The sequence below is a fragment of the Sapajus apella genome, unplaced genomic scaffold, assembly GCF_009761245.1.
Source record: "Sapajus apella isolate SASKATOON/1434 unplaced genomic scaffold, GSC_monkey_1.0 scaffold14, whole genome shotgun sequence".
Lineage (NCBI taxonomy): Eukaryota > Metazoa > Chordata > Mammalia > Primates > Cebidae > Sapajus > Sapajus apella.
In genome coordinates, this window is record NW_022436954.1 from 22221782 (window position 1) to 22234101 (window position 12320).

At 35.0% G+C, this 12320-nt stretch overlaps 1 long non-coding RNA gene across 1 annotated transcript in view; it reads left to right on the top strand.

Annotated features, from left to right (window-relative positions):
- Positions 1 to 12320, top strand: part of LOC116554331 — an 806553-nt gene that overhangs the window by 615373 nt on the left and 178860 nt on the right. The gene's annotated exons all lie outside the window — the stretch shown is intronic.

Consider the following 12320-nt stretch of genomic DNA (forward strand, 5'->3'; position numbering starts at 1 on the left):
TTTACATCCTTTGTTAGGTGTATTCCTAGGTGTTTTATTCTGTTTGTAGCAATTGTGAATGGCAGTTTGTTCTTGAGTTGGCTCTCTTTAAGTCTGTTATTGGTGTATAAGAACGCTTGTGATTTTTGCACATTGATTTTGTATCCTGAGACTTTGCTTAAGTTGCTTATCAGTTTTAGGAGATTTTGGGCTGAGACAATGGGGTCTTCTAAATATACAATCATGTCATCTGCAAATAGAGACAATTTGACTTTCTCCTTTCCTAATTGAATACCCTTTATTTCTTTTTCTTGCCTGATTGCTCTGACTAGAACTTCCAATACTATATTGAATAGGAGTGATGAGAGAGGGTATCTTTGTCTAGTGCCAAATTTCAAAGGGAATGCTTCCATTTTTTGCCCATTCAGTGTGATATTGGCTGTGGGTTTGTCATAAATTGCTTTTATTATTTTGAGATATGTTCCGTCGATACCTAGTTTATTGAGAGTTTTTAGCATAAAGGGCTGTTGAATTTTGTTGAAAGCCTTCTCTGCATCTATTGATATACCCGTGTGGTTTTTGTCTTTGGTTCTGTTTATGTGGTGGATTACGTTTATAGATTTGCATATGTTGAACAAGCCTTGCATCCCCAGGATGAAGCCTATTTGATCATGATGGATAAACTTTTTGATATGCTGTTGCAATTGGTTTGCCAGTATTTTATTGATGATTTTTGCGTCTATCTTCATCATGGATATTGGCCTGAAGTTTTCTTTTCTTGTTGAGTCTCTGCCAGCTTTTGGTATCAGGATGATGTTGGTCTCATAAAATGATTTGGGAAGGATTTCCTCTTTTTAGATTGTTTGGGATATTTTCAGAAGGAGTGGTACCAGCTCCCCTTTGCATGTCTGGCAGAATTCAGCTGTGAACCCATCTGGACCTGGGCTTTTTTTGGTTGGTAGGCTATTAATTGCTGCCTCAACTTCAAGCCTTGTTATTGGCCTATTCAAGGTTTCAACTTCTTCTTGGTTTAGGCTTGGGAGGTTGAAAGTGTCCAGGAATTTATCAATTTCTTCCAGGTTTACTGGTTTGTGTGCATAGAGTTGTTTGTAGTAATCTCTGATGGTGGTTTGTATTTCTGTGGAATCAGTGGTAATATCCCCTTTATCATTTTTTATTGCATGTATTTGAATATTCTCTCTTTTCTTTTTTATTACTCTGGCTAGTGGTCTATTTTGTTGATCTTTTCAAAAAAACAGCTCCTGGATTTATTGATTTTTGAAGGGTATTTTGTGTCTCTATCTCTTTCAGTTCTGCTCTTATCTTAGCTATTTCTTGTCTTTGCTAGCTTTTGGGTGTTTCTGATCTTGCTCCTCTAGCTCTTTCAATTTTGATGATAGGGTGTGGAGTTTAGATTTTTCATTGCTTCTCATGTGGGCATTGATTGCTCTAAATTTTCTTCTAGACACTGCTTTAAATGTGTCCCAGAGATTCTGGTACATTGTGTATTTGTTCTTGTTGGTTTCAAAGAACATCTTTATTTCCACCTTCCTTTCATTGTTTATCCAGTCAGCATTTAAGAGCCAGTTGTTTAGTTTCCATAAGGTTGTGCAGTTCTGAGTTAGTTTCTTAATTCTGAGTTCTAATTTGATTGCACTGTGGTCTGAGTGACTGTTTGTTATGATTTCCGTTCTTTTGTGTTTGCTGAGGAGTCATTTACTTCCAATTATGTGGTCAGTTTTAGAGTAAGTGTGATGTGGTGCTGAGAAGAATGTAGATTCTGTGGATTTGGAGTTGAGAATTCTGTAAATGTCCATTAGATTTGCTTGGTCCAGGTCTGAATTCAAGTCCTGAATATGCTTGTTAATTCTGTGTCTCATTGATCTGTCTAATATTGACAGTGGAATGTTAAAGTCTCCCACTATTATTGTGTGGGAGTCTAAGTCTCTTTGTAGGTCATTAACAACTTGCTTTATGTATCTAGGTACTCCTGTATTGGGTGCGTATATATTTAGGATCATTAGCTCTTCTTGTTGCATTGAACCTTTTACCATTAGGTAATGCCCTTCTTTGTCTCTTTGAACTTTCTTTGTTTAAAGACTAGGATTGCAACTCCTGCTTTTTTTTGCTCTCCATTTTCTTGGTAAATCTTCCTCCATCCCTTTGTTTTGAGCCTATATGTATCCTTGCATGTGAGTTGGGTTTCCTGGATACAGCACACCAATGGATTCTGACTTTTTATCCAATTTGCCAGTCTGTGTCTTTTGATGGGGGTATTTAGCCCATGTACATTTAAGGTTAATATTGTTATGTTTGAATTTGATCCTGCCATTTTGATGCTAGCTGGCCTTTTGCCCATTAGCTGATGCAGTTTCTTCATTGTGTCCATGCTCTTTACCATTTTGTACATTTTTGGAGTGGCTGGTACTGGTTGTTCCTTTCTCTCTCTCTTTTTTTTTTTTTTTTTTTGAGACAGAGTCTCAATGTGTTGCTAGGGTGGAGTGGCAGTGGCGCAATCTCGGCTCACTGCAATCTCCACCTCCCATGTTCAAGCAATTCTCCTGCCTCAGCCTCCCTAGTAGCTGGGATTACAGGTGTGCACCACACCCAGCAATTTTTTGTATTTTTAGTAGAGCCGGGGTTTCACCATGTTGGCCAGGATGGTCTTGATCTCCGGACCTCATGATCCATGTGCCTCAGCCTCCCAAAGTGCTGGGATTACAAGCATGAGCCACTGCGCCCAGCCTGATTTTTCTTTTCTATGTTTAGTGCTTCTTTCAGGGGCTCTTGTAAAGCAGGCCTGGTGGTGATGAAATCTCTGATCAATTGCTTGTTCGTAAAGGATTTTATTTCTCCTTCATTTATGAAACTTAGTTTGGCTAGATTTGAAATTCTAAGTTTAAAATTATTTTCTTTAAGTATGTCAAATATTGGCCCCCACTCTCTTCTGACTTGTAGGGTTTCTGCTGAGAAATCTGCTGTGACTCTGATGGGCTTCCCTTTGTGGGTAACCCAACCTTTCTCTCTGGCTGCCCTTAGCATTTTCTTTCATTTCAACCCTGGTGAATCTGATGATTATGTGCCTTGAGGTTGCTGTTCTTGAGGAATATCTTTGTGGTGTTCTCTCTATTTCCTGGACTTGAATATTGGCCTGCCTAGCTAGGTTGGGGACGTTCTCCTGAATAATGTCCTGAAGAGTGTTTTCCAGCTTTGATTCATTGTTTTTATCACATTCAGATGCACCTATCAAACGTACATTAGGTCTTTTCACATAATCCCATATTTCTTGGAGGCTTTGTTTATTTCTTTTCACTCTTTTTTCTCTAATCTTGCCTTCTCATTTTATTTCATTGAGTTGATCTTTAATCTCTGATATCCTTTTTTCTGCTTTGTCGATTCAGCTATTGAAACTTGTGTATACTTCGTGAAGTTTTCGTATTGTGTTTTTCAGCTCTATCAATTCATTTATATTCCTCTCCAAGCTGTTTATTCTCATTAGCGTTTCATCAAACCTTTTTAAAAGGTTCTTAGTTTCTTTTCATTGTGTTAGAACATGTTCTTTTAGCTCAGAGAAGTTTGTTATTACTCACCTTCTGAAGCCTGTTTCTGTCAATTCATTAGACTCATTCACCATCCAGCCTTGTTACCTTGCTGGTGAGGAGTTGTGATCCACTGGAGGAGGAGAGGCATTCTGATTTTGGGTGTCTTCATCCTTTTTGCACTGGTTTCTTTCCATCTTTGTGGATTTATCTACCTGTGGTCTTTCTAGTTGGTGATTTTCAGATGGGGTCTCTGAGTGGATGAACTTTTTCTTGATGATTAAGTTATTTCTTTCTGTTTCTTAGTATTCCTTCTTATAGTCAGGACCCTCAGCTGTAGGACTGCTGGAGGTCCATTCCTGACCCTGCTTGCCTGGGGATCACCTGCAGTGGCCTCTGCATTTTCGCTGGGAACTGCAATCCAGAGCTGTTACTATTCAGCCATCTTGGATCGTCTCTCCCAAGAAGAACTTTTATATGAAAGAAAGGAATATCAGGATGGTGGTTGAGTTAGATGGATTTGATGTTTAAGTTTTGTTTAAGCTATATATGAATGTACCTACCGAAAACTATAGTCTTATTGTTTGGGACACACTGTGTTGCATTGCAATCAAATAATCAATGTATTGAGAATAAAGTTAGAAAGGATGCATACAAATCCAAAATCCAGAATCCCAGGCTGCATTGCTCAGCACTCGCTCTCTCTCTCTCTCTCTCTCTCTCTCTGTGTGTGTGTGTGTGTGTGTGTGTGTGTGTGTGTGTGTGTTTTCTTTCTGTGTGTTTTGCTAAGCCTTTTCCTCACTCCTAATCAAAAATTCACATCCCAAGATGTGGGTTTAGACATGTTGAAGGCCAAATTTTTAGGGGATGTGTAGGACAGGACAAAAATAATAGCTTCCTATTGTGGTTAGCCTGTGTCCATTATTAAGCCATCTCAGTAACAAAAAGGGATTTATGGAATCATCGACTTCTTTCCTTTGAATCCATGGTGTATGGGATGAAAGATGTTCACATGAGACATTTTCGCATTGATGCCCATGAATGAATCTTACAGTATTCCTAATTTCTAGTGTGCTGGTTACAACTCCCCTTCCTTCTTTCCCCACTATTAGAAGTAATATATGTTGGATGTCTAGAGGACATAAAATATGTTGCTTTTTTGATTCATTATCAGTAAATAATTCCTTAGCTTTAGATAGTTATAATTCTGTGAGATTATTTTTTTCAATTCACAAATTACTATGATGGCAAAACACTGCAGTTGTGTCCTGCTTATTAAATATAAAGCACACACTCAGACATAAACACACAGGTTTGGTGTGTACACATATAACAAACAGACTTTTTATAAAGAAGTACAAGGTAGAAACTGATTTTAGAGGCCAGGTATGGTGGCTCACACCTGTAATCCCATCACTTTGGGAGGCCAAGGCAGGCAGATCAGGAAGTCAGGAGTTTGAGACCAGCCTGGCCAACATGGTGAAACCCCATCTCTACTAAAAATACAAAAATTACCCGCGCAGGGTGGTGGGAGTCTGTAATCCCAGCTACTCGGAGACTGAGGCAGGAGAATCACTCTAACCTGGGAGGTGGAGGTTACAGTGAGTGAGATCATGGCATGGCACTCCAGCCTGGGCAACAAGAGCAAGGTTCTGTATTAAAAAAAAAAAAAAAAAAAAAAAAAAGTGATTTTACAGTTTACCTAGATCAACTCTTTTATGTGAAAGGTCAAAAAGATCAAGGATTTACTGACAGAAATATAATGATTTGCATATTCATTCTGTGCATCAGTAGAACAGCACATGCCAGTTCTCAGTTTTTTTTAATTACTATTAGTCACACACACATTTGTACATAACACTTATCTACATTTCAAGAATCATTGCTAAAAATATCATATATACACATTTCCATTTTAAGTCATTTTATATGCCATAATCAGAAATCTTATGATTTAAGAATAGTAATTTAAAATCTTTCCTATTCTTTGATAGAAAAATAATCATTTGATAATTCTTACATTTTCAAGAACTGAAAGAGATATACAGTTTATAACTTTGCTGATGGATATGGAAATGAGTAGTCATATGTGGTCCTTGGGTGCAATGAAATGGGGCTGTTCAATTCGGGATGTGTTATAAGGATCTAATGAACTGCAGAGATCAAAGTTACATAAAAAAAGTAACATCTCGTTGATACTTTTTATATTAGTTTTCAAGTCAAAATGATAATATATTTGATATATTTATTGAAATAAAATATATACTTGAAATTAATTTTACCTTTTTTTTTTTTTTTTTTTTTTTTACTAAACGTGACAATTAGAAGAAATTTAAATTATATCAATGTCACACAGTATTATTATTGGACAGCACTGGTTTTAAATTTACTTTTCTTCCTTATCTCTATAAGTAATTTCAATTCTGCTAATAATGCCCAGCAGAGACTTTATCTGAAATGCTAAGCTAAGTCAGAGAAAAATTCTGAGTCAGAGTTTGGGAAGATTTTCTCACATGGAAATATTAAATGAGTAGCAAGACAGAATCTACTGTGTCTTTGTAACTATCACCCAACAATATAACCACACCCCACAAATTGAGTTTTGAACAGCTTTGACCGAGGTAAAAAGGCCAATAGAATTTTAAAGGTTAATGCTGTATGTTAGCATTTTACCAGAATACAAACATATGCCATGATCTTGTGAAACTTTCACACACTTGTGTTGAGTTGCATGTTTTTCTATCCACAACCAAAACACACTGCTTTGATAAAAGCGTACTACAAATGAACACAGATGATTTTATGTTAATAGGTATAGGCATTATTACTTTTTAAATGTGCCAGATTGTTTTGCTTCCCAATGTACCACCTCATTCTAGATTCTTTGTTAGTTACATTTAAGTCAAATTTAAGTTTTTTTCATAGTTCCAAAATTTTTGTAAAGTTCTGTGGATATTTTTAAAACAGTAAGTGTATCCAATCATAAAGATATTTTTTAATGTGTTGTGCTAGAAAAAGTTGATAGGGAGACAGAAGTACTAGATTCCCACCCCAGCTCTTATTAGCTTGCCATTTGTGGCAGTGGCCTTCATCATTAGCTGAGAGTGAAGCAGGTGTCCTCAAGGCCCTTCTGATTCCATCTAGCAGTTTGAGATTGTAGTTTGATATTTATTAATAAATAATTTATTAATATAATGTTTCTATGTAAATTTTATTTTTCACAGGAATTGTTATATCACCAATGCCTAGATCAGAGTGTGACATATTAAAATGTGTTTTTAGATTTGTTTAATTGTAATATCAAAGTAATTTTCCTATAACAATTCTAGATGATTAACCTATTATAGTTTTTATACAGGCATGCCCCACATAATGACATTTCAGCCAGCAATGGACTGCATATATAATGGTGGTCGTATAAGATTATAATAGGTTATTTTTACTGTATCTTTTTATGTGTAGATATGTTTAGATGCACAATACTTACCATTGTGATAATTGTGTACAGTATGCAGTATAGTAACATGCTGTTCAGGTTTGTAGCCTAGGAACAGTAGGTTAGACCATACAGCCTGGGTGTGTACTAGGCTATGCCACCTAAGTTTGTGTAAGTACACTCAATAACAATCACACAGTGATGTAATTGCTTAACACGGTATTTTTAAAAACATAACTCTAACCATAACTGTTTTTTAAATATATATTTTTGATAATTTAAAATCTAAATGTTTATAGTTTATGGTTTGGTTTGGCTGTGTACCCACCCAAATCTCCTCTTGAATTACCGATCCCATAATCCCCATGCGTCATGGTAGGGACCTGATGGGAGGTAGTCAAATCAAGGGGTATAAAGGGCAGTTCTCCTGCACATGCTGTCTTGCCTGCCACCATGTAAAACATGACTTTTCTCCTCCTTTGCCTTCCACCATGATTGTGAGGCCTCCCCAGCCACGTAGAACTATGAGTCCATTAAACCTCTCTTTTTTTTTTTTTTTTTAATTACTCAGGCTCAAGTATTTCTTTAGTAGTATGAAAATGGACTAATACATTTTATTACTATATATTTCTACTACGTATACACACAATTTAATATTGAATTACATTTTAAAAATAAATTTCATGTTTTAAATCTAATTATTTATTTTATATTATTTTAATGACAAAAAATAGCTTGCACTTATGTGACCTGCTGAGGAGGGGGTTGGAAGACAGGTTCATCAGATATGTCTGCTTGGAGAGTATTGAATGGGTCTATTTCAAAACATCATTTAATTCCTGCCTGACTAGTGAAGGATTAGTTTATAATATACATACCTAAACCCTTTCTCCTACCAGAAGGCTGTGAGTTTCGGTTTTGCCTTTTATGCATTGACCAGAGAGCAAAAGTAACAATTTCAGAAGTTTATCTTATTCTTCGGAGTAATTAACTTAGAATCCAGGACTAATTACTTAGAATCCAGTGAAGAGTCCCTGTAAAATAGAAGGTTCCAGCTGCAAGCTTGTTGAATTATGCCTCTCTTTGCTTTTCTATCACTGCTACCCATTGCCTAGCATGTGATATCTGACCTCTAGATAACAACTAAGTAAAGAATCAGTGTTTGAAGTTTTGCCAAGAGAGTGAAAAAAGTACTGTTTGTGTGGAATTAGTGATTCCAACAAGTGTCTTTGGGTGGTTCAAACTGGATATGCTAATTCATTTCAATAGCCACTTTACTGCAGCTGATAAGTTAACACCAACCATTTCCCACCAAAGAGGGTGGATAATTTCCTCCACCCTCTTTGCCCTAGGTCAGTTCAGGGCCTGACAGTGTTAGGAAAGTAAATAATTCTTGTTATTGGGACCCATGGGAAGTCAGTTGTATAACTAAGAAAAAATAAAGAAAAAATAAAGATCACAAATTGTTATTGGTGACCAATCTACAAACAAAGATGAATCACAACCTTGCCCATGTCTGCTCTCCTTTATATGAATCACAACCTTGCCCAAGTCTGCTCTTCTTTGATTTGGAGTTTCTTTTATTTTTTGTAAAGTACTTACCAACTGTTGAACTTAGTATATAACTCTGCAGAAATGGGGGGCTACCTGTCAAAATAAACTCTGACCCCTTAGTCTTGGTTCAGCATGAGAGCAATTTCTCTTCTTATAAAACCTGAAACACTGATGCAAAGCAATGAGGAAGACTGCAGCTGGCTGGGCTTTGGACATCAAGAACAGTCAGTAGTTGATACTACTGCTTTGGTGGGCATTTAAAGCAAGTATGTGGCATAATGAGATATTAGCTTGTATTTCATGTATTAATGAAGCAATGGAAAGTTGAGAAAGAACTGTGTATAACTCCCTGTAGCCTTTTGGACATACTGTCCCATGTGTTGAGAATATTCATCCACATTTAACTGCTGTCGTTTAATAAATTTATGTAATTAACATTTCTGCTATTTCCCTTTTTGGTGTTCTGTTCACATCAAAGTTCTTAACAGCCCATGCTTGCTTTTATTCTTTAAGGCCCCTAAACATATGATTTTTTTTTCTACAGTTTGTCTTGCTCGTAAACACCAATTCATCCGACAAGACCCTGCTCAAATGTTAGCTCTTCTGTCGAGTCTTCTTTGAATTAGACTTCACCCCATACATTTCCAGAGGCAATAATATTTATTTTTAGTGTTTTCATAGCAATTCCTGGGCGACTTTAAAAGCACCTCATTGTGTCTTTATTATTAGTTTATTTGTATGTTGCCTTTCAATATAGAGTGATATCCTAAACACAGGAATTACACTATTTTTATTTTTGCAGTTCTAGCACCTGACACAGTGGTTAATAGATGTTAGGATCAACATCAATATATGGGTTTTTTAACTTATGGATAATTATTAATAATTTGATGAATGAATAACAGTAGTAGCAGAATAGAGTTTTTTTATTTTCTTTAGCACAGATCTTGATTTGGAGGATATTGTTCAAATGTCATTAGTTTTGGCACCTTTGGCAAAATGAATGGCCTTTAAATGTGTTACATAATTTTCAAACATTCCAAAATACTTGGAGTTAAATATAATCCATTAAAATAATTTGAGTAGCATTCAGCTATATTCAAGAACAAATATGTAGCAAAAAGTCTGTATTGCCAAAGAAACTACTAATATCCCTAAGCAACTCTGTAACCATATGTTGCTCTGCAAAAGCAATCCAGTATGTTTCTGCTCTACAGTTCCAAGGGCTGCAAACCTTTCCATCTATAAAGCAAGAATAAGAAAGCATCCAAAATCTCAGCTTCCTTTATGGTTATGTGTCCATACTGCTTTAATATTGGTAGGACTTGATGATCTGAAGGAGTAGGCAAAAGCATATTTTCATTTCTTTTCTCATCCTCAATATTATAGGAAGTGATGCTTAAATTAGCACTCTTTATTATACTTCACTGTATTTCCCATTGAAAATATATTTGTGTCAAAGAAGAATTCAGATATCTTGTTTATGATAATATAATCATTTCCATAGAAACCAATTATGATGTAAACATTACTATGGCTTTAGGTAGAAGAATGAACAGCAGGAAGTGTTGAATTACAACCAAGGTTTTGTTTGTGCATTATTATATTTAGAAACCAGCATAAGACTAGAAAAATGTAACATATGTGTCGAGCAAAAAATTACTTACATCCTAGAAAAAATATTTTAAATAATTATTTTAGGATATAGTTTTATAAATATTTAGATTTATGGCTTAGGTAGTTTTGATGACTGACTGCATTGGGAAGTAGAAAGGATGGAAGCTTTGTTATTCTAAGACGCTTAGTAACATTTCAGACAAAGAGTTTGCAGACAAATTGTCTAGTCCAAGCCATTCATTTTCCACAAGAAGAAATGAAATCCTAGAGAGGGTAAACAGCTTGATCTCGGCCAGACAAGGAGGCAGTGGTAGAGCCAGAGCAGGAATGAAGCTTATTAAGCTTGTTTAATACTTTTTTTTTTTCTGTTAGTTTTCTGAGTTTAAAATATGGTACCAAGCATTTGCATAAAACTTTTCCATATCCAAATCATTTAATGCTAAAAACCTGAATGTTTCCATTTTAGTATAAATGTGAAACATGTAAATCAAAGAGTAAAGCACAGCTCAAAGCTTCACATTATCTAAATATATTTAAATAATTTGTTCCTACAATATGTCAATACGTGTTCCCATTAGCCTAAAGACTGAAATATTCGTGACATTAGCAAACTACAAAATATTATTTGTAGAAATCAGGAAAGGCTTTTGCATTCTAGTTGTGTAATCCTAATGTAAATTTACTTATTTTCACCATGTCAGAGAAAAATAACTTAAATAGTATAATTCAAACAGTCAAAGCAAGAAAATGTTACACTATCTATGTGCATATATGCACATGTGTATTATATATACTATAGACTATATATTTGTATTTAGGTTTGAGTGTGTGTGTGTGTAAGTTTGTATACACACAAAATAAAGGGCAGTATACATACTGTTTTATTCAAGTATAATTTTGGCTCTATAATTTTTAGCTTAGACACTATTTTATGAAGTTACTAATTAAAAATATTATATGAATCTGCTATATTGTTAGACTTCTAACCTTGTACAAGAGACTTTAAAATAAACAAGACTCTAAAAGATAATGTAATTGTTTTTATGTTTGATGAGCCCCTGTTCATTTTCTCTGGAAAAGGTCATGCCCCTTTATCAGTGAGGTGATATATCTTACTTTTGTTAATCCTTCATATATGATATTTCTGTACTCATTTGATAGATGAAATATGTAAAATCCTATACAATTTGCCATCTGGCACTGGGAGAATTAATGATTATGTATTTAGCTGCAAGTACACACATGTACACTTACATGCACACACACAAAGATACTCATTATCTAAAGAAAATAAATGAGGTAGTTTCTTTTTTCAGTTTAAAAGCATCGACAGCCTGAGCTTTCAATTACTTCTCTCTAGGGCCCATAAGCTAGAATTTACATGTTGATACATATTTATAACTGTGTTATCCAGGTTTTAATAATAGGTTTTAGTTAACCTCAAAGAGTTAGTGTGAGCCTAACTAGAAAGATAATACCAAAGACTCTTGTTTTCGCTTCTGGCTTTAGGCTTAAGAGGAACTTCTTTTTTGATTTTTTTTTCTTTTTATTCTTCTGTCATGTAAGAGATAGACTATGCATGATTTTCACAGATGTGTATAATAATAGAAAATAGTACCTGCCTGGGAACTCTGCACATGGTACTCCCTCAGCAGCGAGGGTCTTTGGCTTCCTTAAGGAATGAATACAAATTACCATGGCCCACTGTTTTTAAATCTGAGATGAAAAATGAGATGTATTTTTAAGCCTAAAATGGATTTAAGCAAACAGAGTCAGCAACCAGCCTCCTAGATATGTTCAATTAAATATTTAAATTTTAATCGCCATTAAGCTCTTGTATCATATTAGAAATGTGTTGTGATTCTTGAGTAAGTGCATGCTTTAATGATATTGGGAATCAAAAGCTTTAACTTATTGCATACTTTATTGTATGTTGTGTGATTATTGGATTGTTTTCAAATTATTAAGTTATCAAAAGATATAAGTCTCAGGAAAATGGAGTTTGTCATGTTTTCAAAAGATAGTAATATTTCTCAGTTTTTTTCTTTCTGCTGTTAATATGATTGATTTCTTTTAGTAAAAGAGAATTTCCAAGTATGTATTTATATCATCTTGAAACTCTTGCTCTGGGCATAGGGCAATATTTTAGTTATTGAACTAAAATCCTTCCAGTGAAAATATATTCCTGAATTCTA